Below are 26475 nucleotides of genomic sequence, written 5' to 3'. Positions count from 1 at the left end.
GTAATGCTCACAATTTAAATTCTTCCCTCGTACATATGTACATACATACATACATATATCGAAACTTCAGTTTAAGTAAACTCACTTTTAGATTTTTACTTTATCTATGTACGTAGTAACAATAGATGAAGTTTTGTGATCATGCGAAAATTCGAACTCGAGATTTTGACTGATTCGAACTCAGAATCGATTACTGATCACGTTTTCATGATCTAGAAAAAAAGTGTGTGTGTGTATTTTGGGGATTCAGTACCCGATACCAAAACTTGGTATCGGGTACTGAAATTCTTATAGACATGACGAAAATTTTTTTCATTGACATTGAAATTTTAGAATGAGTAGGTATTTATGTACTATTTATATTCATATATTATACATAAGTATATTGTCTACATATGTACATATGTAAATAATCCTTTAATCGAAACATGGTTTGAAAAATTGTTAAAATTTGTGAAAGTTTGTAGTTTGTACTGAATGAATTATCGTTGTTAGAAAAAATATATACATAGATATGTTTCTACTAATTCAAAACTTTAGCTCTTGAGGGTCTATTTATTACGGATGATTCTATGTAGTTATTGTTTAATCAGATGTGCCAGTTTGTGACTGGCTAGGTCGTTTCCCACACATTTTCCAAATACGAAGCCAGATGCCGTGTATGAATTTATCTCTGCTGGAGGATTACATATGTATGTATATTCGAATGCAAATTTTCAAATGAAATTGTTCCAATCGGTTTTGTACTGACGTTCGTACATTCGTAATATTATACGGGGCGTCATTTGATGCGCAGGTTGTGTGTAGTTCAGAGGGAGATAAATATCCAATAATGCCTTCTCTCTCATCCGAAGAGAGGGTAGCAGGGCCATAGATATATTGAACCGACTACTGGACCACCTGTACAGCTGGCTCAAAAGTCAAACTGCACCCCTAGTTAAAACCAATTCTTAATAAATAACAACTTGGAGCTAGATCGTATGCTAATTCTATAAATATTTAGGTTTTATATGATTTATCTCGAGAAAATCACGGTCAAGGAATGGCCGGCCACTAAATATGTGGACACAGAAAATTGCGCACATGAAAAAAAGTCGTAAAACACCAAATTGTATTGTGTTTTTTGACTTTAAAGAATGTTCTTATGAAAAAGTAGATTTTTGATTTTCAGTATTTTTTTTATATCAGTTCTTTCGTGACCGCTATTTTCATGTCCAGGTTTTCCTGACCGGTTTTATTATATGTATGCATAATAGAATAGATAGACAGCAAGTTATTTAAACATATGTTTTTCTATTTATATGCATTTAAGATAACAAAATGAAGTTTTTGTAGGAAGCAGAAGATTAAGAATAATTCACCTTTTCAAAAATATATCCATATCAATTGAGCGTCTTGATGTAGGTATTTTTTATTTATACTTAAACATTTGATTCAAATATTTATATAAACTCGTAAAAAATAAAAACTAAATACAAAAATATAAATAAATTCTGTGCACTTGAACAAAACATTGGTTTGCATGGCTAATAGTTGGTATATCTGAAAGAGTGGTTTTATGAATTGAGTGTCTTGTCAGTAAAGTGGCCTCGTTACAGAGTTAATTAAAATAAAAATACATGCAAAATATTAAATTAGAATTTAACTTTCGGTGCACGTGTAAAGTCAAAGGCCAGTCGTTAATGAGCGACAGCTCCGGAATGTTCGCTTCCTATTATCATTATTATGGGCTGGCGATATGTGGGGATCTACAAAGGGGTAGGTGTAGAGTAAGGGGGCGAAGACCTCGAAAGCCCCAGGAAGCCGGCACACGTGAAAATAATTTAATTAACAGAAACAATACGACCGGAGCGAATTTAAATTACTCCGAAAACGATACGATCGACATTTCATACAATGTTTTAAATTCGCGGGAGTTCTGAAAATAACAGCATACATATGTACATATATATGTAGGTACATATGTATATGGATTACAAAATAATAAAAAATGTGTGGTTTTTTTTGTTTGTTCAAATTAACCCTTTGTGCGGTATGCGGGACTCGTCTCAAAGGACCGATTCTCATTATATTCATGACACCGAATATCCTATTAGGAGTTTATTAACTACTTATTATGCGGACAATTCGCGTGCTGCTCCCCCAATCGATTTGCCTCGTATTAATTTCACAGGGGACCTTTCGAACGAAGCCCCCCACGCGTTTAATAAATTTCGGAATGACCTCAAGGGATGATTTAATGAACGCGGAGAGCAATATTCTCATAGTTTCGTCGGTCGAAATTTGCGTGAGAACTGTTTTCGAATAATAATAATAAATAAATACAAATACACAAGTAGGTATCGCATCTATTATACATAGGCAATTAAGAATGTGAGTGTGTTATTTCATGTAGTTTTACATTTAATTAAAAATGTACTCACCATAGAAAAATAGATGTGTGACGGGATGTTTTATGCAAATTGATAGTGTAATTATGCGAATTTTTCACCTCATTATATAATGTAAAAAATATGTTTGCACACACATATACCCTCGCGTATTTTAACGCTCTATGTGCGCACACCGGTGTAAACTTGCTGAAAAATATGTACGTTTGTTTAAGTGTTGAAAGTTAAACAAATTTTTCGTGCAAATTGCATTTCTAAGAAATTATGCCAATTACGACGAGTTTGTTTGAATGTCTGCTTCGTCAATGCAATCGAGTTTACATCAGCTGTTAAAACGCTAATATAGATATCATCGGTTTGATCATTTAATCAGCGAGCGCTTCTTCATTGTACAATATAACGTATTTAATATATGTACAATATATGTAGGTAAATATGTAATATTATGTACATGTACAATCAAATTCGAACGTTGCATATTCATAGTCTGTGTATAAACGTAGTGCTATCAGAATTGCAATATATTAAATAGTATTTTTCAAATGGATTAGTTGGACAAATAGTCTTTCAGTAGTGACTATCGTCGAAATACTGATGTATATCAAAGCCAATCAAACTGCCAGCCAACAAAGAACGAGCGTGTTCCAAGACGCACCTGTGCCAATAAGACGTTCCCTGATAATTACGGAGAACTATTTATTTGATTAAAAAATATTTTTTCATATGAAAAGCCAATTGTTAATATACCACCATAAACAAACCAATTAAAGGTGAAAACATATGGGGTAAAATAATGTGGAACGAGTTATTGTTAGCATAGGTTTTATCAAATTCGTTGACGTCACTAAAGCAATCATCATCAGATATATTGGTAGATTGATTAAAATTACATTTATGAAAATATGCATTGGTTAAAAAATATTTGTATAAATTTAAGATTGTACCAATCAAAAGTTTAGTCGAATATACATATCTATCTATTATTTTAATAGACGAATCGCCTCTCTTGCGCATTGTATCTACATACAATTTGTATACAAAGGGGTGCAAAAGTCACGTGTCACATCCAGCTGTGAGTTACAATAGTGAATATTCGTTAAACCATCCCCTCGAGGGTTTTTTTTTATTTTTTAGTGTCTCCCCATAATCATTTATGTATACAGTTTTATATTCACATAACTTGTGCTGATTTGATTTACTTCCGAGGAATATTATCGAATGAAATGCACCACCGATTTTGATCATTAATTATCTTTTCTCTTATACATATAATATGTTCTAGTACTTTTTTCCACTCTGATTTTTTTTAAATTTAAATTTAAGGATTGAGTTTAGGGTGACTCATTTCAATTTGTGCGGGATACAGTGCGATGCTGCTAAGTACCTGCTAATCCTCAAACAAGCGAATTTGGTCTCTTTGTGCGACGGAACGAAAACCACTGGTTTAGTGCAACCGAACCGTACGACACACGTTTTGTGTGTTTGTTTTTACGCCTTCGAATTTCCAGGGATCGTCAAACTACTTCAAACATACGGTCAATTGATTGCGTATCCAACGATTCTTACTTACCTAATTTATTTAATAAGAAATATATTCGTTCGAGTATTAACAGATGTTTTTGTTTTTGAGTTGTACGTAGTATTTATTCGCACTTTAATACTTATGTGTTAAACAAAGATGTGTTCATAAGACGCATCAAAAACTTTTGGTTTAATAATTATTAAAATACGCGAAAATTTATTGTTATTGTTTGAGTATTCCTTTTTAATAATACTTGAAGTGCCCAAAAGTATTAATCTCGCGAAAAACTTTGTTTCGAAAACGGCTTGTATTTCTTGTTATATTTTCAAAAATATTTTTTTGTTCCAATCTATCGATCTTTTATATGTATCATACAAATATTTGGTGACCGGAAAAATGCACTCGATATATGTAGTTGCACTCTCTAGACATCCAAACTTTCAAAGATGCTCAAAGAGAACTAATGCAATAGAATTCCGCAAAAAATTGTCAAGGGGTATTTCTATGTTATCCGAAGATGCTAACCTTTTTTTGTGGAATTCTATTGGGTAAGTTCTTTTTGAGCGCCTTTGAAAATTATGACATCTCGAAACTGCGCTACTATTCAGTGCAATTTAGTGCATCTTTCCGGGAACCAAATGTTTGTATGTACATATATATATACATAGTTTTATTTTTGTTTTAAGTTATTTCGGTCGTTTAGCATATTATATTTTGATGATATTTGCATACCCAAAAAAATGTAGTAAATTAACTACGAATGTACACATCAACAAGAATAAAATCTGTTGTTGATTCATCGTCCTTCATTTTTTTATTTATATTTATTATGTTTTTTATTTTATTTTTTTATATATTACCATGCGGTGCTCACTTAAATAGGAATTTAAATATTATCTTTCATATTTGTATTTTTTTTATTTCACTCTAATTCTCTTTTATTGTATTTTTATTGTGTGTGTGTATGCCATTATATTTAAAATAAAATAAAAATATTATTGAAGTAAATTCATTCTCCATCGAAAGAGCAGAATTTAACAAAGTCTCACATTTACGCTATCAACATCAAGTCCAAAAGAACAAAATTTAATTACATTTTCAACTCTCTAATGAAAATTATTGATATAATGAAAATGTATTAATATTTTAAAGCCAATAATATGACGGGCTGAAAACCAGACTGGTACAAGTGAAATTTAAAAAAAAATCTGGTTTAAGTGCTAAAACAATAGCATACATGAAATGCTATTACATATTTTAGCACTCAAACCAGCTTTTTTTTAAATGTCACTTGTACCAGTCTGGTTTTCAGCCCGTCATATGTACATATATATGAACCAAACTTTATTCCAAGTTGTTTTTAGAACTTTTTACACAATATAATATTAACTGATTATGTACGTGCATAGTTGTAAAGGTCAATAAGTTTTCGCTTGGACATTGCCAGGCTATGTTTTATATTATATTTAAAGGCAGCGATGGTGCAGCGTGGGCACGTGTCAGACACGTGTCGCGAACCCCCAATTACCGCTATCCGCGCTCTAAAACGCCAATGCATCCTTTTGTAGTTCTTTTGTGCACAAAACCGCAACAAAGAGGCGTTGCACCTCATTAGTTGCTCACAGCTATCGCGTGCCAAGCCCCGAAATGCCCCATAATCGTTGGAAAAGCACGCGTACGCGAATATCCCTCTTAAAATACACATAATTATTTATCAGCCGGTTTATTCGAGATGTGCGTCGGTGTCGGTAGTCGATAGATACATTTGGAGACATTATTCTCAATTTGTCGGCGGGTCCGCGGCCAGGGGCGACCAACCCCACTCACAAATCAACGACCGAAACGACCGCCAAAAGCGCAAACGCTCGCCCGTGGCTCGTAAATATCAGTTTGCGGACGTGGACCCAAAGGATAATTTGATAAAAATTTCCCGGCTATGGTGGTCGGAGAGAGGGCCGAGGACGTCTCTCGACATCTCCTCGAGAGTCCACTTGTTTTTATTATTATTGTGTATGCTCGGTTGTACATATGTAATGTAACAGCGATGTGCGCAACTCGAGTGTAAACATATCGTTTGAATATTTATCTCACTTTTTTCCTTACTAATAATTTAATCATATATATTAATATTTACCGTATACATTCTTCTTTCTTTATTTTTATTCGTCATCGCTTTTGAAAAGGTTTTTTTCAGTGACTCAAATACATTTTCTCAACTATGATCACACACTTTGTGTACGTGTGTGTACTTGTTATGCTTCAAATTTTATTTAAATGTACGTATACATCCATATACGAATCCCCTCACTATTATTATTGTTCGATACAATTTTTAGCACACAGTACTTAATCAAAGTATTACAGTTACATCTGACGTAATATATTCTGTCTTAAATTAACTTATTTATTATTTTTATAATAATAATATGACCAATGTGACCTGACAGGTTGCCCCAAAGTGTCACACCAGTCTTACAGAAAAAAGAAAATAACAAAAGAAAAGAACACTAAAAATTACCAATCCTCCATCTCATTCAAATTCAACACAAGTCTATTGACTTGTGTTAAATCTCACGAAACTGACCAGCTCATTAACATGACAATTGAACAGGTCCAAATGTTCATCTATCATATTAAGGAACCGGGAAGCCTTTAAAAGAGACGAGTTATTGAAAGGAGACGTTTTCGCAGGAATGGGTTGGAAAAGTAAATGATGACGCAAAACCACATTCAGTAAATTTAAATTCCAATAAAATCGATGGGTTGTCAATTCTTTCCTTTAATACTCTTAAGAAATATTTGGAAATGGCAATAATTTTTCTCGAAGATAGTGAGTCAAAACTTAGGATACTTTGTAAAAAGGCAGTGGGAAATACATAGGGATAATATTTATAGAAACTCTTTCGATCAAGAGAGAGAATTTAATTTCAGTAGGACTCCAAATTATAGACCCAAACTCTAATATGCTCCGGACAAGCGAACAATAAAGCAACACCATTATACTTGGATCTTGGAAGTAGTGAGCGTTGCGCAAAACCAATATTTATATTTAATCCAATAATTTTGCAATGCTAGTGTACAAAAATAAATCACAACAAATATTTTGACCAGTGTGTGTATGTGTATGTGTGTGTGTGTGTGCATCTCAGGAATTCTAATGAGACCATATCGTGTTTTATACGACGGGAATATTGTGTAATATAATATCGCAGACAGTACGCAAAGTCTTCAATCCAAAATAGCCAAGTTTTAAAATGACTGATTTTCAAAGGTCAATATTTTAATATCCAATTAAAAAATGATTTGGATGATTTGTAGCAGTTGGCATTTTGACAGTGGAGTGTTGAGACGCAGCTGCGTGTTTGTCAGAAAATGTACCTAAGTATGTATGTGGGGTACCTACGATACTTACATACATCGCATTATTTATCGATCGTCATTCGGGGTCCTTGAGCTAATAACGACAAGTGAAAGAACACTCAAACAAATCCTCTTGGCAGAACGTGTATCGTTAACCCCGATTTTGGCCGCGCAAAGTCGCCATTTGTTCAAATTTGCTCAGCGTTGCGTCGAATCGAATATCTCCGCGGACTCTCCGCCACAATCTGCTTATAGTTAAATGCGGAATCGCCATATAAATCCGTAACGAGATTAGGAAACGAAACGACAGTAGGAGAGGAACACGAGAGAGACCGCTCGCTAACCGCTTGAGCGATGGAAACATTAGTGAAAGTGGAAAAATAGAATGAAATAAGAAGTAGCGGGGGAAAAAAAGTCAGCAAACTGGTTACTAAATCTCAATTAAATTAATTGATTTGTATTGTGCGCGGATGTTTCTCGAACATTTAACATGCCATAAACGCGATACACAATGGACATTATGCCGAATACAAAAGACATTAGTGGAGGAGGGGAGGGAGTTAGATTCGTCTACTGCACACCCCTTCGTCTCCATCCATCCCCCCGGCCGCCCACTCTTTCTGCAGGGGGTGGGTTAATGTATTTATGTTCGGCTAAGCTGCGATTAGATTACCCGTTCCTTAGATCCAAAAACGGACTTCTGTATAGTTATCGGAACTATAATAATACCATTTTCTGGACCGCAGAACAGACTTATGTACGTACATTATTCACATATAATATATGTGAATATACCTTATTGATGTTTGTAAGAAATATTTTAACCGTATGATTAATGGGAAGTCAATTATAATGTGTTGAAATGCTTCTAATAATTGAAAAGCTAAAATTTAGCTGTAATTTTTCACATTCATGATCAAGCAATCTTTGGTTTTAAGGGTGAACATTTTTTATATATGTATGTACATAGGCAGTGGCGGATCAAGTAAATAGAGGGCCCCAAGCACATTTGAAATTTGAGGCCCCCATTACAGTAAAAAATATACTATCATCGTTTACCACGGTTTTTCATTAGGATTTTAAAAATCCATAGTTTTTTATTTATTTACTATGTACATATGTATATGTACTGTAGCAGTTTTTGGAATAAAATAGGATATATTTTAAAATACTATGTAAAATAGGTATTAATTTCATTTATTTTTGGCTTACGAACGTATTGTGGATAATGATAATAATTTGTAAGTTGTAAATTTTGGTATCAAAGGAACATTTCTAGGCCCCCAAGATTCGGGGGCTCTAAGCGCGTGCTTATTTTCAATATATGATAAACAACCACCGCTGTACATAGGTACATATAATGTACAAACGTATGTAATACCTATAGTTTTTTTATTTTATTTTAGAGGTTATTCGATTCAAATATTATTTTAATCGAAACTAAAGCTATGCAGTTATTGCGATCAAATTGCTCGAATAACACAATAGTTTTAAGTAGAAATTAACAGTAGTTTTATTTGATTAGATATGTACAGTGTTTCATCTCATTAAAACGTATTTTAAGAGTTATATTTTGAAGTTTATAAAAAATATCAGATATTAGAGCATATGTGTACATTTAATAATGATTGAATCAATATATACTTTTTCACTGACAACATATTAAGTACATACATATTTTACACATGTATCATGCTGGAGGTTTTTTTTTTTGTGGTTTTAATTCATTTTTAATACCTTTTTGTTTATCATGGCGCGTAGTCCATATACAAAATTAAGTTAGAACGCGCTTTTCGTATGACGTGACAATTATTGAATTATATACACGCGATTTATGTAATAAATCAAATTATGCGTTGAAAACGCGCGAGTCGAGACGACACGTACCGATTCGTCGCGTTTGTATCCATAAAATAAATATAATATGCTATGTACACGTTCGATATGCATCACAAATTAAACACATACATACATAACTAACGACCGACGTGTGAGAAATTTGTTAAAAAATGTTCGTGTACATACTACGTAGGTATTGTTCAATTATAATGGGTGCGCGGTTTTAATTGAAAGTTTTCGTTTTGTGTGCTTTTGCAGTGGCGCCGAAATTTTCGCAGGACGTTTTAATTTAATTAAGAGCTCGTTATTCGAGTGACCGAAACTCACTGTCGACAGTTAATTAACCGCAAAACGTAAAAATAATTAAAACACAAAAACGGATTAAACCCGCAAATGCCGTTCACTAATAAAATCATAGAGCGCCCGTCGCGCGCTCACCAATTCATTAGCGAAACGTTTATTTAACGCTCGTATTTCGCTCAAATTAGACGATGGATACGAGTGCTCTTCAAACTGTGTTTCGTGCGATTAAATTCATAATATTTTTAGCGTGCCTTTGCCCCTTTCAGTTTTGAAAATCGCATAATTACAATGAATTCTGTGGAGATGTTTTAATTCATTTATGTACGAGTATACTTAAGGCATGAGATAGCAATAGCTTATTAATAGACTTTTTTTTTCATTTAATTTTAGCACAATAATTTTAGCATTTTCTTGTTTCATTTCAATGAATAGAATGTTCAATTTTAGTACATATTTCTTTTAGATATAATTAAGCTATTTCAATTTAAGAAATACATAAATATAAAGGTAACATCCATCTATCTATCCATGTATATGTCATTCTGTGTGTCTCGAATAGGCTCTTAAGAGGGCTGTACACCTGAAACCTTAATTTTGTTACCGTTCCTTTCTTCGATATAAATATTGAGTGTACTTATATATTGAGTGAATGCGACAATATATATCAATATATATATTGAGTGAATGCGACAGTTGCGCTTCGACCAGATAAAACGTATTTTAAATTGACAAAATCGAGGTTTCGTATTTTACTATTTTCTCCTCCAAAACTGGACCAATTTTTAAAAATTATCATAATCGGTATAAGAAAGATACTTTCTGTGCATCTATTGGCGTATTTTTTTAAAAATCGACCGTTAAATAAGCACGCTGGACTCGTTTCGTGGGTGTAAAAAAGAGGCGATTTTATAGATGTTTGGCGGCTCCTAGCTCATATAAAAAATAATTAATCAAAAAAATAAAACGATAGATGCACCTCAATGGTGGATATCCATAGCATATTAAAAAATAATTTCTCTAGTGCCATAATTGAGGAAGGGAGAAGTATAGTACGTTTGTATGGATAAGGCGCTGCTGTCCAGCCCTCTTAAGAGGGCTGGACACCAGCGCCTTCTCCATACAAACATATTACACTTCTTCCTTTCTCATTTATGGCACTAGAGAAATCATTTTTTAATATGATATGGATATCCACCATAGACATGTTTCTATCTTTTTATTTTTTTGATAAGTTATTTTTAATAGGAGCTAGAAGCCACCAAACATTATAAAATCGCCTCGTTTTTACACCCACGAAGAGTCCAGCGTGCAAATTTAATGGGTGATTTTTAAAAAAATAAAAAGACAGAAAATATCTTTCTCGATGATGAAATTTTTTTAAAAATTGGTTCAGTTTCGGGGAGGAAACTGGAGAATATGAAACCTCGATTTTGTCGATTTAAAATAGGTATTTCCTGGTCGAAGCGCAACTGTCGCATTCACTCAATATATATATATATATATATATATTGATATATATTGTCCCATTCACTCAATATATACATATATCAAAGAAACGAACGGCAACAAAATTAAGGTTTCGGGTGTACAGCCCTCTTAAGCCACTGAACCGATTACGGTGAAACTTTCTGGATTTGTTGTATGCATGTCCGGGTAGATACTGTGAAAAAAAACGGAAATTAGTGTCATTTCAACGAAAATAAAAGGAAAAAACGGGAATTAGTGTCATTGGAACGCCATAATTTCAAATGCTTTCGCAACGCGACCAACGTGTTCGCTGCCTGCGTTTTTCAGACAAATGGGAACGGGAACAAGAACGGGAACGGGAATTACATGCGTTATTGTGGCATTCCAATGCATGCCGGGTTCAGCTAGTACCAAATAAAAAATGATATTTTATGATAATCATAAGTAAAAGCAAATAGCGAATTTTTAACGATCGCAAAATGCTACAGGCAGACAACAAAATTGAGTGATTGCTTATTAACATTAAAATTGAAAGGAAAAAAACAAATTTGGAAAAAACAAATATTTACATCGGCGGTTGCTCTTGAGACGTCAAATCTCAAATACTCTCGTTTGGAGTATTAATTATTTTAATTTATTATTTATTTTACGTAACCTAATTTATTAAAGTCTTATGTGAATTTTGCAATAATTTGATTCAAAATGACGACTAAACAAAAAAACTGTCATAATTATTTCAATTGAATTTCCAAAGCTTTCGAACATAAAAGGGATGATACTTTATAAAAATTACTTTCCATACCAGCAACTGGGTTATTTATCATTTTTGTTCGGCAACAAATCTGAGAAGCGACTACAGACAGTTCCCCTCCCCCGAATGAAAATTTGGCCGCGACACGCGACTTTGTCGAGCATAAATCGCTGCTTTATCGAATTACGTCTGAATACTAATATCGGTCGACGGGTTTGTTTATTCGATAATGCGTTTATTTAATAACATTTCGAGTCATCAAACTTTGTTTTGTGTCGTTTATTTTTTCGTCGTCGTCGTCGTAATCTAGTTACGAGCGCCGTTTTCAACCCTCTGAGAGCGAGGGGTGGATTGCTGAATTTACCCCCACAGTATCCGATACTAGCGCCCATTAGATACTCTATATATGTATGTAGTTATCAAATTATAAATTTTCCATGCATATTAACATTGAAAGCACCTAGTATTATACATTTTGCCCCAGAATGACGTACATATGTATTCTAAAAAATTCAGCCTTTCGACGATACGAAATTAATTAGTGTGCACATATTGATCTCACATTGTTGTTGAAACAGTTTTTAAATCAACCCACCAGTTATAAATATAATAGGTATATTATTTAACGTGCGAGACATATAGGCCATTGTCGAAACGAAAAAAATAACGTGTTTGCGCAAGTGCCAATCATTAGGGTGAGCACGCACTCGAAGTAATTTAATTAAAGTTTAAAACAAAATTACAGCGCCAACTCGTGATTATATTATCATATTTTTTATACGCGTAATAACTGCCTTTTTGGCATTCGATTTACGAAATATACATGCACGCGCGCGCTCACATTATATCAGATATAAACACTTGCATTGGCTTCAATATGCCACTCTATTCGATTCGACCGATCGAGCAAAGTCATTCGTTTTAATTAGCGACACTCGTGTGTGTGTGTGTGTGCAAAATTGTACGTATATCGAGACAAAACGTGGTGCGAGCCCGTCTGATTAGTACTGGTCAAAATAACCAACGAGGTACATTTAGACAAAAAAAAGGCCTTATGTTCGTTGGATTTTGAGGCACTTGAGAGGCGCGAAGACAGGCATCGAGGTGTAACAACTTAAATGCCAATCAGTTATCCAAATAAAGAGGCTTTGTGTCGGCAGCAATCCACCTCTCGGAGACCCACTGCATGTCATGTCTGCTATGGTAGAACGTCACAAAAAAATGTTACGCTTCAGGTATATATTATAAGTAATGTGAAGAAGCATCAAATAAAGAAATCAATTGATAAATAAAATTCTTATAATATTATGTACATATGTATTAGATTTTTGATGGTATTGGATTTTTTTCCCGTGATAATTTATATTAATTGTATATGTGGTCGAAGCTTCATATAAACCACCGTTAAATTCACTATGGGGATGTTGTTTTTGTTCGTAGTCGACCGGTCGTTATTTTCGATGTGGATTATGCGGAAAGTCAGATCACCAATTATCTACTCACCCGAAAATGTGCTTGAACGAAAAATGAAAAATAAAAGACGAATGAGGTCTGGGGCCCAAATCGTAAAAAAAAACCGGTAAAAGCTGCTCGACGTCCTGAAGGGTTGCCTCCCAGCTCCGAAATTGCCTCCTTCACCCCACGTCCAGTATAAATAGGGTTTTCCTGAGAGTATAATTTTATGTTTTCAACAAGAAGAAATCCACACAATGGACCTGAAAAGCGCACCTACGCGCCATACACACAATGTATAAATTCGAATTCGAATATATGTTTGATACTATATTTACATATATATTTATAAACCAAAGTATCGATGAAACTGTAACTAATGGTACTATTTAAATATTTGTTTCATTAATTCAATTGATTTATAATTTATTTAAGTTTGGACCATTGTGGCATTATCGAAATCACAATGGTCGAAAATATAATAGGAAGAGAAAAAAAAATTATACACACAAAAATACATTAATAAATAATCATTTCAAACAATGGCATTAATAATAGTAAAATAAAACAATAAAAATAATCCATAGTATGGAATGTCCAGCAACAATATATAAGAACCAGTCGTAAATAATGAAATATCTAAGTCAACATGTGCATTAAAAATTATGTAATCAGTTGAGTTTTTATATTTTTATAATGTTAGTATAAAGCAGTAACGATTACTAAGATGTTTAATATTATATATAATCTTGAACGCTGTATGTACATACATATATTTGAATGATTTGCCTGAAATGTAGGTGAACACAACATGAAGTTGTTTTTTATGTCACTTTTCTGTTGTCAAATAATGATATTTCATATTTTTTTTAATGTTGAACGACTACGTATGTAAATTTTAAATTACAGTTTTGCTTGGGCTTTTATGCTTGAATTTTATATTACAACAAATAATATAAAATTATCCTTTTTACAAGGCTCTTTTATGTTTTACTACAAACGATTGAGCTGAGATTCTTACAATTTTCCGATCGTTTTGAAATTTTGCCATTTTGCGTGGTTTCGTCAACGATGGAAATTTCAATCGATTTTTATAGTTCGACGGTGAAAAATAATCGTAATAAACACGTCTAAATTTGCTAAATCCGGTTTCATCTTGGATAAATCTTTGTGTGACTCAAATACGAATACTTGGTATATATATGTATGTATGCATGTATAATATGTACATATGTATAATATTTAGTTGTACAAAATAAGTTTTTTTTTTTTTTATACAGCCATCCCTCGACTTGTGCGATAAATATAATGTTCCACAAAAAATCACGGTTGTCCTTCGATTTTACAGAAAATAAAAACATTTTTCTGTGTTATTTCATCCGAGTTGATCTCTATCATACGAACTATACGAACACATATTAAAGCTATTTAATGAAAAATTATCCATTTTCCAAACTACTCAAAAAAAGTTCGCGTAAATCGAGAGACGTGTTTATGTAGGTACATATGTACAAAAAAAATCGTTTCTTAAAATATGGTTGAGAATAATTATTTATGAAATAAAAATAAAAGTTTCTAGATAAATATATATGGACATATGTACATACAATTAAAAATATTAAAATATTTATTCGTTATTATTATTATTTTGAGTGAGGGTACTGTGGGAAGTTTGTGTACGTGGGGCCGTATAGAGTGGTGTGAGGATTCGAGTGCCTTAAGGTCAGGCTCCGGGGGCAGGTAAGCGAGATGGCGAGTTGTTTGGGCTACCAGAACCTCTCCAGGTCGTCTGGGCGCCTTTTGGCGTCACTTCAGCACGAGTGGTGACCCCTCTTCAGGGAAGGATGCCCCTAGAATGGAGCGCGTATCGCCTACCCCCCAAAAAACCAGCATTACGCGACCAAAATACATGCCCATTCTACCGAATTGATATTTTCCCCAATTTTCCATGATTCGATCGTAATACACGTGTACTTGAACTCAACGTTATATACGCCTTCAGATGATGTATCTGCATTCATTATACATACATATAATGCTTACTATTACTCACATTGAGGCAGTGAAATGCAAGGCGATGCGTGGTATATCCTCAATATACCCTATATTTAATCGCCATACTTATCAACTCGAAATAAAATCAAATTATATCGCACGCTCATATTAACATTATTAACCTGTGCTTCACCTGTATGGAATAACGCCTCTTATACTAACCTTTTCAAGCTCCAAGTAATACAAAATAAATCACTCAAACACACCCATGTATACTAACCTGAAAAAACTGCATGCTATAAATAATATTCCGTTAGTCACAGACATATCTAAAAAAAAAAGTAATAACCAGTAGATTCTATGACAGAATCACTAATAACCATACTAACATACTTGTAAAGAGTCTCGGTCATTACAACAAAATGTCTATACCCTTCAGGTATAAACACAGATTACCTAAACACAATCTGATTTAGATCGTCGACTTTGGAGAGTCTTTAGTTAATGTTATGTATATTAGATGTATTATGAGCATTTATAAGAATTGTAAATAGGTTTTTGAGCTCTTTTTCCTATTATGCTGTACATCAACATTATAATAATATAATACTATGATTACTAACACAATTAAATTAAAATTGTAATATATAAAATGATTAATAGACCAGTAGCTATTATTAAAATATATATGTATAAGATGCATTATGAACATGATTTAGTAATAATAAAAAGCATTTAAAAATTAAAATCAAGTATGTAGATATTTTCCAGCATTTATATGCATACATTATTGCGTCAAATAGTGAGCTTATGTAAGTGTTTTGAATTGCAATTAATATTTTGTGCGAGGTTCATGACAAAAATCGTCGTCTAATACTGCCCACTGAAATGGATTGAAGTAAAGCTTTGCCTTGGAATTATGCGAGTGCTTGAAACATTGCATTTTATAAATGCATTTGGTAGGAGGCAAGTCACCAAATGATGCATTTTGCCGGGGGAAAATGATAAAATTATGAAATTCGTGCAAGGACAATGGCGCTTGTTCCGGCGGATGACAGGTGTCAGCCACATCCGCTGAGTTGCCAACTAACAATTGTCGGTGCACACCACCCACTAACCCCTCACACACACACACACACACACACACACACACACACACAAATACAAATTTATTCGTTTATATATGTATAATATTATTATATGGATCGTGTATTGTGTGCATCGGTAGTTGCCGGCTCTCCGGCAGCGAAGCGATGAGTCCGTAATTGCTATATTAACTGGACAACTTAATAACAATGTTGCGAGGTCGTTAAGAAACTTCAACGAGAGTATGAAAAATGAAAATAAAACGTATGACAAAGAAGGTCGGAGATGGAGGGGGAGTGAGGAGAGAAAAAAATAAATTTCTTTATTTCCGAGAAATGAAAGTCATCCTTGACGCAGTGTCGCTTCGTGTCGTCGTTTATAATAGCAACATGTTTTTATGATATACTTTTACATATTAAAACTGACAACGAGTAACGAAAACAAAAATATATCTACATAATTATTTTAAGTAGGACAAAATCGTTATAAAATAATATAGCACAAATTCAATATAAACTGAATAAATTACATACGTATAAGCTTGTTATTGACAACAATTTTTGGACTTGTTTTTCAATTCGTGAACAACCTTCAAATTTAGCATACCATATCTTGGTAATAAAACTTAAATCAGACTACAAAATATCGGCATAATTTTCATTAAATGCACTTTCAATATGTAGAGACGATTAATAATAGCAAAAGACAGAGAAGATTTAATGAGAATATTGGTCCTGGCTCTTCATAAGCTTTTCCAGGAAAAATATACGACTGGTTCAGATTTTTTCGCAAAAAACGTACATACTTACATAGATGTTCATCATAGAAAACATTGCTTGGATTACTCCGATATAATAAATTACTCAATGTGTCGTGAACTCTCCGAATAAGATAAAAACTGTCTCAAATGAATCTACAATATAGAAAAATGACCTTAGGTACTACCGTCGAGTCCTTATGCTTTTGTTGCGAGCAGTCTTAGCAATATAATTGTGTTGTCACAAGTGTTACAAAACGGACACAATAATTTACATTGTGTATTCTATAAAAAAAAAGCATAGGTACATAATATTTTGTATCACCAATGTGTATGTATAAGATTCACTTCGGCATGCTGGGAATCTTCAACAGTTGGCATCGAGATTCCTCAACATCCACACACATACATATACCGATACATATACACATCAAAATGTGGGAAAAGATCACTTTGCGCTTGCACAAGTGTCCTTTCGACAAAGGATCCTCGATCCTGACGATATCCCACGGTCGTCTTTGTCTCTGAAATAAGCTGCGCTCGATGAATCAGCGGAAACCGGATCCTCGGATTAAAGGATTGTCGATAATTTTCGCACTTTTTTTATGCTCGGTTCAATTTTATTTTTCGTCTCGATTGAGCCAATCTTATTAATATAATGCGCAACGGTAGCTCGGTAACGAGACAGTTCAGAGGCCGAGTCTCTCGAATTAGGTAATCCCGTGATTATAGTGTTCGGCGAGTGAATTGTGATAATATCGTTTAGGCCGTGTCCAATTAGAGACACACACGTAACGACCGAAAACGGATAATGACGATCCTTAAGTGTGTATCCTTTTTGTTGGACTAGCTTGCCTCACTGGCATCGTTCGATTGTCCAAAAGGCAACCAATCGCTTCTGACCATCTAATATTCGGCTAGGTACGTCTATACGGGACAGGTGGACTCAATTTTATTTATTAATAAAATGGATTTATTTTTTCATTAATTCGTTTATTTTACTAATAAACGAATTAATGAAAAAACGCCTAGTGACTAATTTGGTGATATCTTAATAATAATAAGAACAATTTTATTTTATTTCTGCATATTAAATACTATTTTCTAGCTGTATGATTAAAATTGAAACTTGAAACAATCTTTCATTTGTTTAATTTGAAAAGTGCACCCAAAAAAGTATTTTCTTTCTGATTATAAAGAATGTTAAATATACGTACATTTTGGAACAACCTATGATGCTTGAAGTTTCTTATAAATTAAATTCATATTCTTTTTTATTTTAAATAACAGATTGACCAGAATAAAAATGTGCATATATTCAATAATCATTTACTAAAAATATAGCACTGAAAACTTCTTCATCTGTCGCTAGTTAATTTGATTCAGATTTATCTTCGTATGATCAGTTACAGAATTGAATACTGATCTGAAAGCATATAAGATTGTATCGTAAACAATATTCCAAAAAAATTGATTACATATTAACAAGCAGCGTAGACTAGTGATTATCATATATCTATGGTTTCGAACATAGTGATCACCACTGGTTGTTGCTGGCCAGAACTTAATTTTATGCTTGAGGTCGATCGTTTCCTATCAGAGTTTGCTAATTTATCTGATTTTCATTGAAACGGTATAACAAATTGGCAACTTTTACCCATTTCTCGCAATTTTAGAGTATTCAGCATCTCTAATTTTGCTGATTCGTATAAAAATGTCTTGCAAACTGCGATTTTTTCAGCATCTCAGCACAGAAAATGCAAGTTGCAATGTCTCTATGATGCTTTGTTAAAATTATTCCAAAAATTATATATCGATGCTTGAAATTGGCCAGGAAGGTGCTTTGAGGTTTACCTGTTAGGCCTTCCTTGTATATATGTATATATGCATGTAAAAATAAAAAAAATAAACACATATTTGTGTATATTTAAAATTTAAAGAAAAATCAATCTATAATGGATAGCTTTCCAAGTCAAAAATATATCAATAATAGCTTACAAATTTTCTATGAAAGGCACTAGAAAGAAATAACTATTTGAAATTTTTGCTCTGACAATCGAACGATGTAGGTACGCATTTTTACTATAATTATTAGTCACCGGACCCAGAAGGTGCCGCGTATTGTTCAAAGGTTGTAAATGCATTGTTAAAGGTTTGCCGAACCTTTTTTACAAAGGATTTACAACAATGGAACAATGGATAGCACTGTGACTATCCTACCTCTAATAATTATATTTATGATATAAATAATTAATAACTTTATTTTTAATATTTCAATAACTTTATTTATTTTTGATTTTTAAATGTTTTTTATTATTACGAAATTATGTTCACAATACATCTTATATCTATTTTTAAAAGCTACTGATCTACTGATCGTTTTCTATTTTATAATTTTAATTTAATTTTGTTACTAATCATAATATTATCTTATTCTGATGTTAATGTACAGCATAATAGGAAAAGGAGCTCAAAATTACTATTTACAATTCTTATTTATCAATCTGTAATAGCTTTCCAAGTCAAAAATATCATTACAAAAAATATATCAATAATATTGTAGCTTACAAATTTTCAATGAAAGATAACTAGAAAGAAATAACTATTTGAAATTTTTACCCTGACAATCAAACGATGTAGGTAAGCATTTTTATTTTAATTATATCTATGATATAAATAATTAATTAATGACTTTATTTACGTACATATGTAATTCGTAAAAAAAATCACGATATGTAGATTAATATTGACCTTTAAGTTCTCATTATAAATAAGTGAAAATTGTTCCGTTTGCTATTATAATATTAAACGATCATTTTGGGTATCTTTGATCCGATCACGACGCGACGTTTGTCGAACGGGTCGAGTGGCCATTTTGTTTTATTTACTCGTTCGAATTTTCCATTGATCGTCCGTTGTTGCACAGGCGAGGAATGTCAGTGTAACGATCGAAATTACTATAATTTTGAGCGAATTCAATGAACCTACTTATGAGATTGTCCGAATGCCGTGTGTTATTTATTTATTCGGAGCTATTCTCTTTTTTTACACGTTGGTCGCACTCGATAACGACTACACGCCTAAATAAACACCCTGTAGGTGTGAATTTAGTTTTGAGTGTGTGTGTTTGTGCAGGTACGAGTAGGTAGCCGGTGGCCCTTTTTCACACCCGCCCATTTCGTTCAATTAATTTCGTATGTGTATAATAAAATATTATATTATGCGTGTGTGTGGAAAGCTAGTGAAACAGCTGGCCATCAACACCCAATACCTACTAGTCGATTCTCAATCTTTTGTACTACTAGTCATTTTTAACAATGTAATCAAACAATATATGTATTATACATATGTATATTCTTTCCTACATCTGAAATTTGATGAGTCGAATACAAATGGAATATTTGAATTTATCTAGGTAATTAAAAATTTATATTTACCTATGGCCATATTTGTACGTACACATAATTTATACACACCAATATAGTACTTTATACGAATTTATAACATTATTATTATAAATTTGAAATTATATTCATATAATGGTGATAAATGAGGATAGGTTGCCAGTTTGTTTGGGACTTTTTCACCAATGAAATCAGATAAATTGGCAAACTCTTATGGGAAATAATTTAACTGGATTCACAAAACATATGTATATCTATCTATCAAAGGTCTGGCCAGCAACACCGGGCCAGGCATTGTAGCTATAACCCTTTAGTTGATAGCATTTTACGCTAACCACTGATCTATGTCACTGGTTATATTTAAAAGAAAAAAATATCTATGACAATGGATTTGTAGAGTAATGAAGAAAAAATTAAATATTAAATGATTATAATCACGTAGATTTTAATTATATTAATAGATTGATACACAGTGGATTTCAATCAATTAGGCCACCGATTTCGGAATTTTTTTTTATGGAAATAATCGTTTAATTAAAAGGAAGATTATTTTTATTTTCTTTTAACCTTTCAATAAAAAAATACAGCTTCTCACCAAAGGCAATATTTAAGTTCAGACTAAACAGGCAAAATTTCTTTTGAAATTCCGTTTTGATCCTATCCTTATTCGTCATATTAGCCTAGTCTGGATAGGTCTTTATATAATACTATCTTTAAATACAGAGCTTTATATAAACATGTAACATTCAATCGAAATGAGTGTTTGTTAAGATATATGTATGGTTCAAATTTTATTATTTTATTGTAGTTTTTATTGATGATATTATGTATGTATATTTGTGTTTACGAGTAGGTATTTTTATATTGGAAATTTTGATTTTCCCGGATACAAATAAGCCGCGTGCCATATTTGAGCGTTGAGTTCTCGGTTTAAATTGCGGAAAATCAGCCATTGCGCGGTCGACTGATCGGAAAATTGGATTTTCCATTTTGGTGGCCGATTCGAAGCGTAAATATATTACTGGTTGAGTCGGACGTTCGATCGAAATTGACTTGGGCCAATTTGTGTAGCCAAGTGGCTCGGATCGAATGTTGCCGAACTGATGGAAATCACACAACACCTGCACTTATTCACACGATTCACTTCCTCTTGGCCGGGCCAATCATTGGTCGCCATTTTTCCAATTTTCAGATATAAATACTGCGACATGCTTATATTTTACGTTCGGATACGTTGAAAAGAGGGTGGGGTCGATTTTGCGGCCGTTTATCGTCCTCGATCAAAACTCTTTTGTTGCGTAAAATAAAATCGATGGTGTGTACGTCTTTATTTCGATTCCTCCTTGTTCTTGCCATCTTCCCTCTGGGGGTGAACTGAGGGCGAATTATCACCAGTCACCGTGAAGGGATACACTTGCTGGGGGGGCCAAGTCGTCCTATCGGTTTTCTATTATTGTCTCGCTCTTGTTTTATTCGCAAAGAGGGCGCCAAAAAGAGACGGAGATGTTCGGCTTTTAAGATTTTTTTCCGTGCAATTAATTTTATATCTCTTCGCTTTAAGAATATAATTTGTCTACAATGTCTGCAGATTGCGCTAACATCGGAGATAAGTTGATAAGCAAGTGGCATGTGGAAGCAAAGTAAATAAAATATATTTTTTATTTCTTTCTATATTATTTGTAATCTAAAGAATTCTGTCCATCTTGTGATTATTATTCAATCTTTGATAATCAAAAGCCTCTCTGTTGTGTTTTACAGTTTTTCGAACAACTTAACACAAGATGGGTAAACAGGAATTTCTTTGTTTTTAGAAACTTACATACATAAATATGAGCCGTTATATTGAAGAAGTCCAATTTTTAGTTCCAAAAACACTGTTTCTGTTTGACTTAATTAAAAAAATCGTTATCGCTTAATAATACGATATGTCCAAAATCTTGGAAAAGCGGAATAAACGTAGGCATACAAGCCAGCAGTATTTTTAAATATTGTTAAACGCAAAACATTATATTTAATATTTTGCAAGATATTTCTCGAAATAAGAATAGTGGACTTATGCCACTTTCAATTGTAACGGCTCATATGTTATAAACATTGTAATGCTGTTTGTTTAAATACATAAATACATTATATTTACATTTATATATAGTATACGCTCATTAATATTTATTTCGAAGATAATTTCAAAATAAATTACAGCATAATATTCGAATTTTAAAATGTTTAGAATTGGGTGAAAGTATTTCACGTTTTATTAGTATCATAATTTGTTCAACAACCTGAATTTGAACCATGAAACTTTTATCCTATAAAAGGTTTTGACTATGCTTTTAAAAATGGTAACTGCTTTCTTCTGGTTTTTATTATGAAGTAACTTGTTAACTAACATTTGAAAATGTTGGTATTTGAGCATTTTAAAAAAATGTATACAAATTTTAATATTTATTTTGATAATTATTACTTCTAGTTCTAAAAGTGGTAACGTTTTTTTTAAAGTGATAAAAAAATCACAAAGAAAATAATTCCAATTTACAATTTGTTTAATTTATTACTAGAAATACTTTCTGCCACATATAATACATATACATAGATGCATTAGGATATGCATTCAATGTATTATTTTTCAACATATATCAATATGCAAGCGAAAACATATGATCACTTGTTCATATTGTCAATCGATGCCAATTAGATTTATTTACTTACTATTGAGTTTATTTTTCATTGTTACTCGCATTTATGTGATTGCATATGAGTACATCGGGATTTCAAAAAATGTTTCCCGTATTATAATCTTATGGTCAACTGGTCAACTTCATATCATTGGCATCACGTAGACTGGACTTATGTATGTTAACGTCACACCTTTTCCGATGACAAATCATTCGAATGTCTACATACATAGATATACTTACATATACATATAAATACATAAATAATACGTGGAGCGATCGTATTTTGAAAAATGAATCTATCATAATTTTAGCCATACGCAGTTGTATGGGTTTATTTTTTTTGAGATGTCTCGCTTCGTGTTGGGTCGGGTGTACGTTTTACAGTGCCATTCCGCAGATGAGTTGAGCAAACGTCGTTGAAAATATGGCGATTGTGTTGTAGCAGTTTGCCGCCGTTGTGAACTGCTCACTTAACTTGTTCGTCTTGTCGTGCCTTGTCTTGTGTATTCATAAATAAGCACTTATTTTGCAGCTTAACTGCTCCTCTCCTCGCAGCGTACCGGAAGTATTGCGCAAATTCATCAATTTTCCAAAGCACAAACGAGAGCTTATGTTTTCTATTGTAAGCTTATTTTTATATACATATTATATATTATACGTATATAAGCGCATGTTACATTTTTTTCTACTATTTAATCTTATTGGTGTCATCTTAAAATAATTTAGATTCAGTATTAGAAACAGCTCTTATATTTATTATCGTTTATTATACATGCATAAACATGTATGTATATAGCACTTGATAACAATTTCAATAATAATATACATACATACAATATAGCTAGCAGCATGACTCGCGGGTTGCGTTGATACTAAGCACCGAGAGGTCGCCGGGTTCGATCCTGTGAGCTGACCGCGATTGAAAAGAATTTATTCTGATTATAATCTTGAATGCTGCTGGTCAGATCTGGATATTTGTGACTCGTTTTCTATCAGAGTTTGCCAATTTATCTGATTTTATTGTTGAATGGTTCCTCCATCAAATTGACAAAAACCATCCTACAAACTATGCCACCACTATTTGAATATGATTTCAAAAATTTATTATCTATAACATAGATATCTCGATAATTTACTTATATATAGTATTTGTATTATGCTTATAAATATATGTCTGGTCACAGTGACGCATTATAGTATTCTATAATGGCACTGTGGCTAATATGTAAATAAATATACGGAATGTATGAAATTAATCGTGATGTTGATATTGGTCGTAATCGTAACGTTTTTATCATCTGAAATTAAAAAAAGTAAGGCAGATTCTTCGTTTTATACCCTTTTTTCTATTGATGGCTGTAGTTCTAAGCAACTGAATGACTTTCAAAAAGTCAACAGTCAATCATAATGACTTACATATATTGCTCACACTTAATTTTCTATTTAGTTATTAGTTATAGTTTGATATTGTACCATATGTTTTCATGGTGATTTGTCTTAACTTTTTATTTCTTTCTGTAAGATTTTCCTGCATTATGCACCTACATTTCAAATGTACAATATGTACCTACATTTCAATTTGTAGAGGTTGTTTATATCAAGGTCTTTGTAGAAAAATTCGTAAAGAAGCAACAAAGTCTTCAAAATGTATATGATAATAAGTCTCTATTTACAATTTAATGGCTTTGGATTGCGGCGGATAATAAAATTAAGAATGTCGTCTACAAATAAAGTCCCACAGTAGCGATTTCGGTGCTTTTTTTTTGTCTTTTCTTTTTTTTATTTCCGCTTGTATATTTGAAATCATTTCGAACGATTTGGTTTAAGTGGCCGATAAATCTGAGCAGTAGCCGGCCGTAAAGCGAAATATAATAGAAACGTCGTTCCGTCGCGCTTGTTGGCAACCCCTGGCGTGCGATTTATTGGCGCATTTGTTTTATGAATTACGTTTGAATTATTCATGACAATGGACGCTAGACAAAATTCACTATTTGTGTCGCATCACACTTACATATGTATTATAAGTTACATATATACATATGTACATACGCACGAACCGCAACTCTTTTCAGAGTAATTGAATTTAATAACGACTATTATTTTATTGTACATTTATTATCTAGTGTTGTATCAATCTCTATCGAACCTGTAACGTTGCAAAATTCACCCTTTTGCACGATACCGATGGGTTTTGGGGGTGATAAGTGAGTACTTAGCGATCCGCAACACGCCAAATGTCCAGTGATGGCACCCCTCTCAATGCAGATCTTCTCAACTGTCACTTTAAAAGGTTTTGGGAATATTACATACATACGTAGGCACAAAAATATTGAGGACTCCTATTTATGAGTTAACTAAATATATCGCTATTACGTATTAAATGAAACTTATGTAAACTTCATTATTGATTCACCGATTTACCAGTAAATTCACTGGTAAATGGAATTCTATAGATGTGAGCCAAATATGTAATTTTTTTATCATTAAATATTGGTAACTAGACTTGCTGTTTATTACGTGTAATATGTACGTATAAATTGATCATTTAGTAGATGATATTTCGAACTATATTATCAGAAATCATAAATTTTATAACAAAAATTAAACTGATGATCTGTTCCTTCCCTATCTGTGTACATATACTGAGAAGAAATTTACACTAGGGTCTGTTAAATTGACCTCACCCTGAAAGACAAACTGTTCTGGTCTTTTTGTGCAGAGCGAACTACCACCAAATTGATTGTCGTCCATATTTTGTAGCGAAACGAAAGCTTTTCCAGGGGAGAAACCGTTGAAAATATTCGGCAAATATAATATTAATTAAATATTTAAAAATTTCAATTTTACGCACACGCAAAACAAGAATGAGTTTATAAAAATAGCAGATTTATTATTTTGATTATTAAATTATATCAAACATACAATGCCTCGTTATTCTGCGACTGTTTTCCTTTATAACTCACTCGTTTGGAATTGTGTATGTGTTTTTCGTTCTGCCGCCATGTATGTACATATGTATTATATGTAGATTTTTAAACCTATATTATGACGTACATACATATGTCATAATATAGGTTTAAAATGTTACTATTCACATTCTGTTAAATGTTAAGATGCATCCCTGTGTTTACAATGTATCGCACCCCATTCGGATGTAGCACCCTTGCTCGGGAAGGGGTGGGAAGGGTGTGAGACACACGCAAACAAATTATATCGGTCAATAAAATCTAGCAGACACTTGACTACGACAAACACTACACTGCGTAATTGAATAATTTGCAAACTATCGCGTTACACCGACATAAAAATACTCACAGCCACATATACGCAAAACTTTTACGAACGAGCAAATCAACATACATATCTTCATAACATGTATGTACATATGTAGATATAATATTTTTGAAAAACAATATTCACCTAATTCAAACTTGAAAAATATAATATTACATAACTGAATTAGTGTGCATTGCA

At 32.8% G+C, this 26475-nt stretch overlaps 2 protein-coding genes across 5 annotated transcripts in view; one reads left to right on the top strand and one right to left on the bottom strand.

Moving 5' to 3' along the window:
- Positions 1-2466, bottom strand: part of LOC143916055 (alkaline phosphatase-like) — a 160686-nt gene extending 158220 nt beyond the window's left edge. The window contains exon 1 of the mRNA XM_077436938.1: positions 2424-2466. The gene's annotated coding sequence lies outside the window, so the exon portion shown is untranslated. The remainder of the gene's footprint in view (positions 1-2423) is intronic.
- The window catches only part of LOC143916054 (uncharacterized), a 107008-nt gene that overhangs the window by 56341 nt on the left and 24192 nt on the right, over positions 1-26475 (top strand). The gene's annotated exons all lie outside the window — the stretch shown is intronic.

This window comes from Arctopsyche grandis, chromosome 8 (assembly GCF_051622035.1).
Source record: "Arctopsyche grandis isolate Sample6627 chromosome 8, ASM5162203v2, whole genome shotgun sequence".
In the NCBI taxonomy this organism is placed as follows: Eukaryota; Metazoa; Arthropoda; class Insecta; order Trichoptera; family Hydropsychidae; genus Arctopsyche; species Arctopsyche grandis.
Note: the sequence above shows the minus strand (reverse complement) of the source record. Positions and strands in the feature narration are given on the sequence as shown.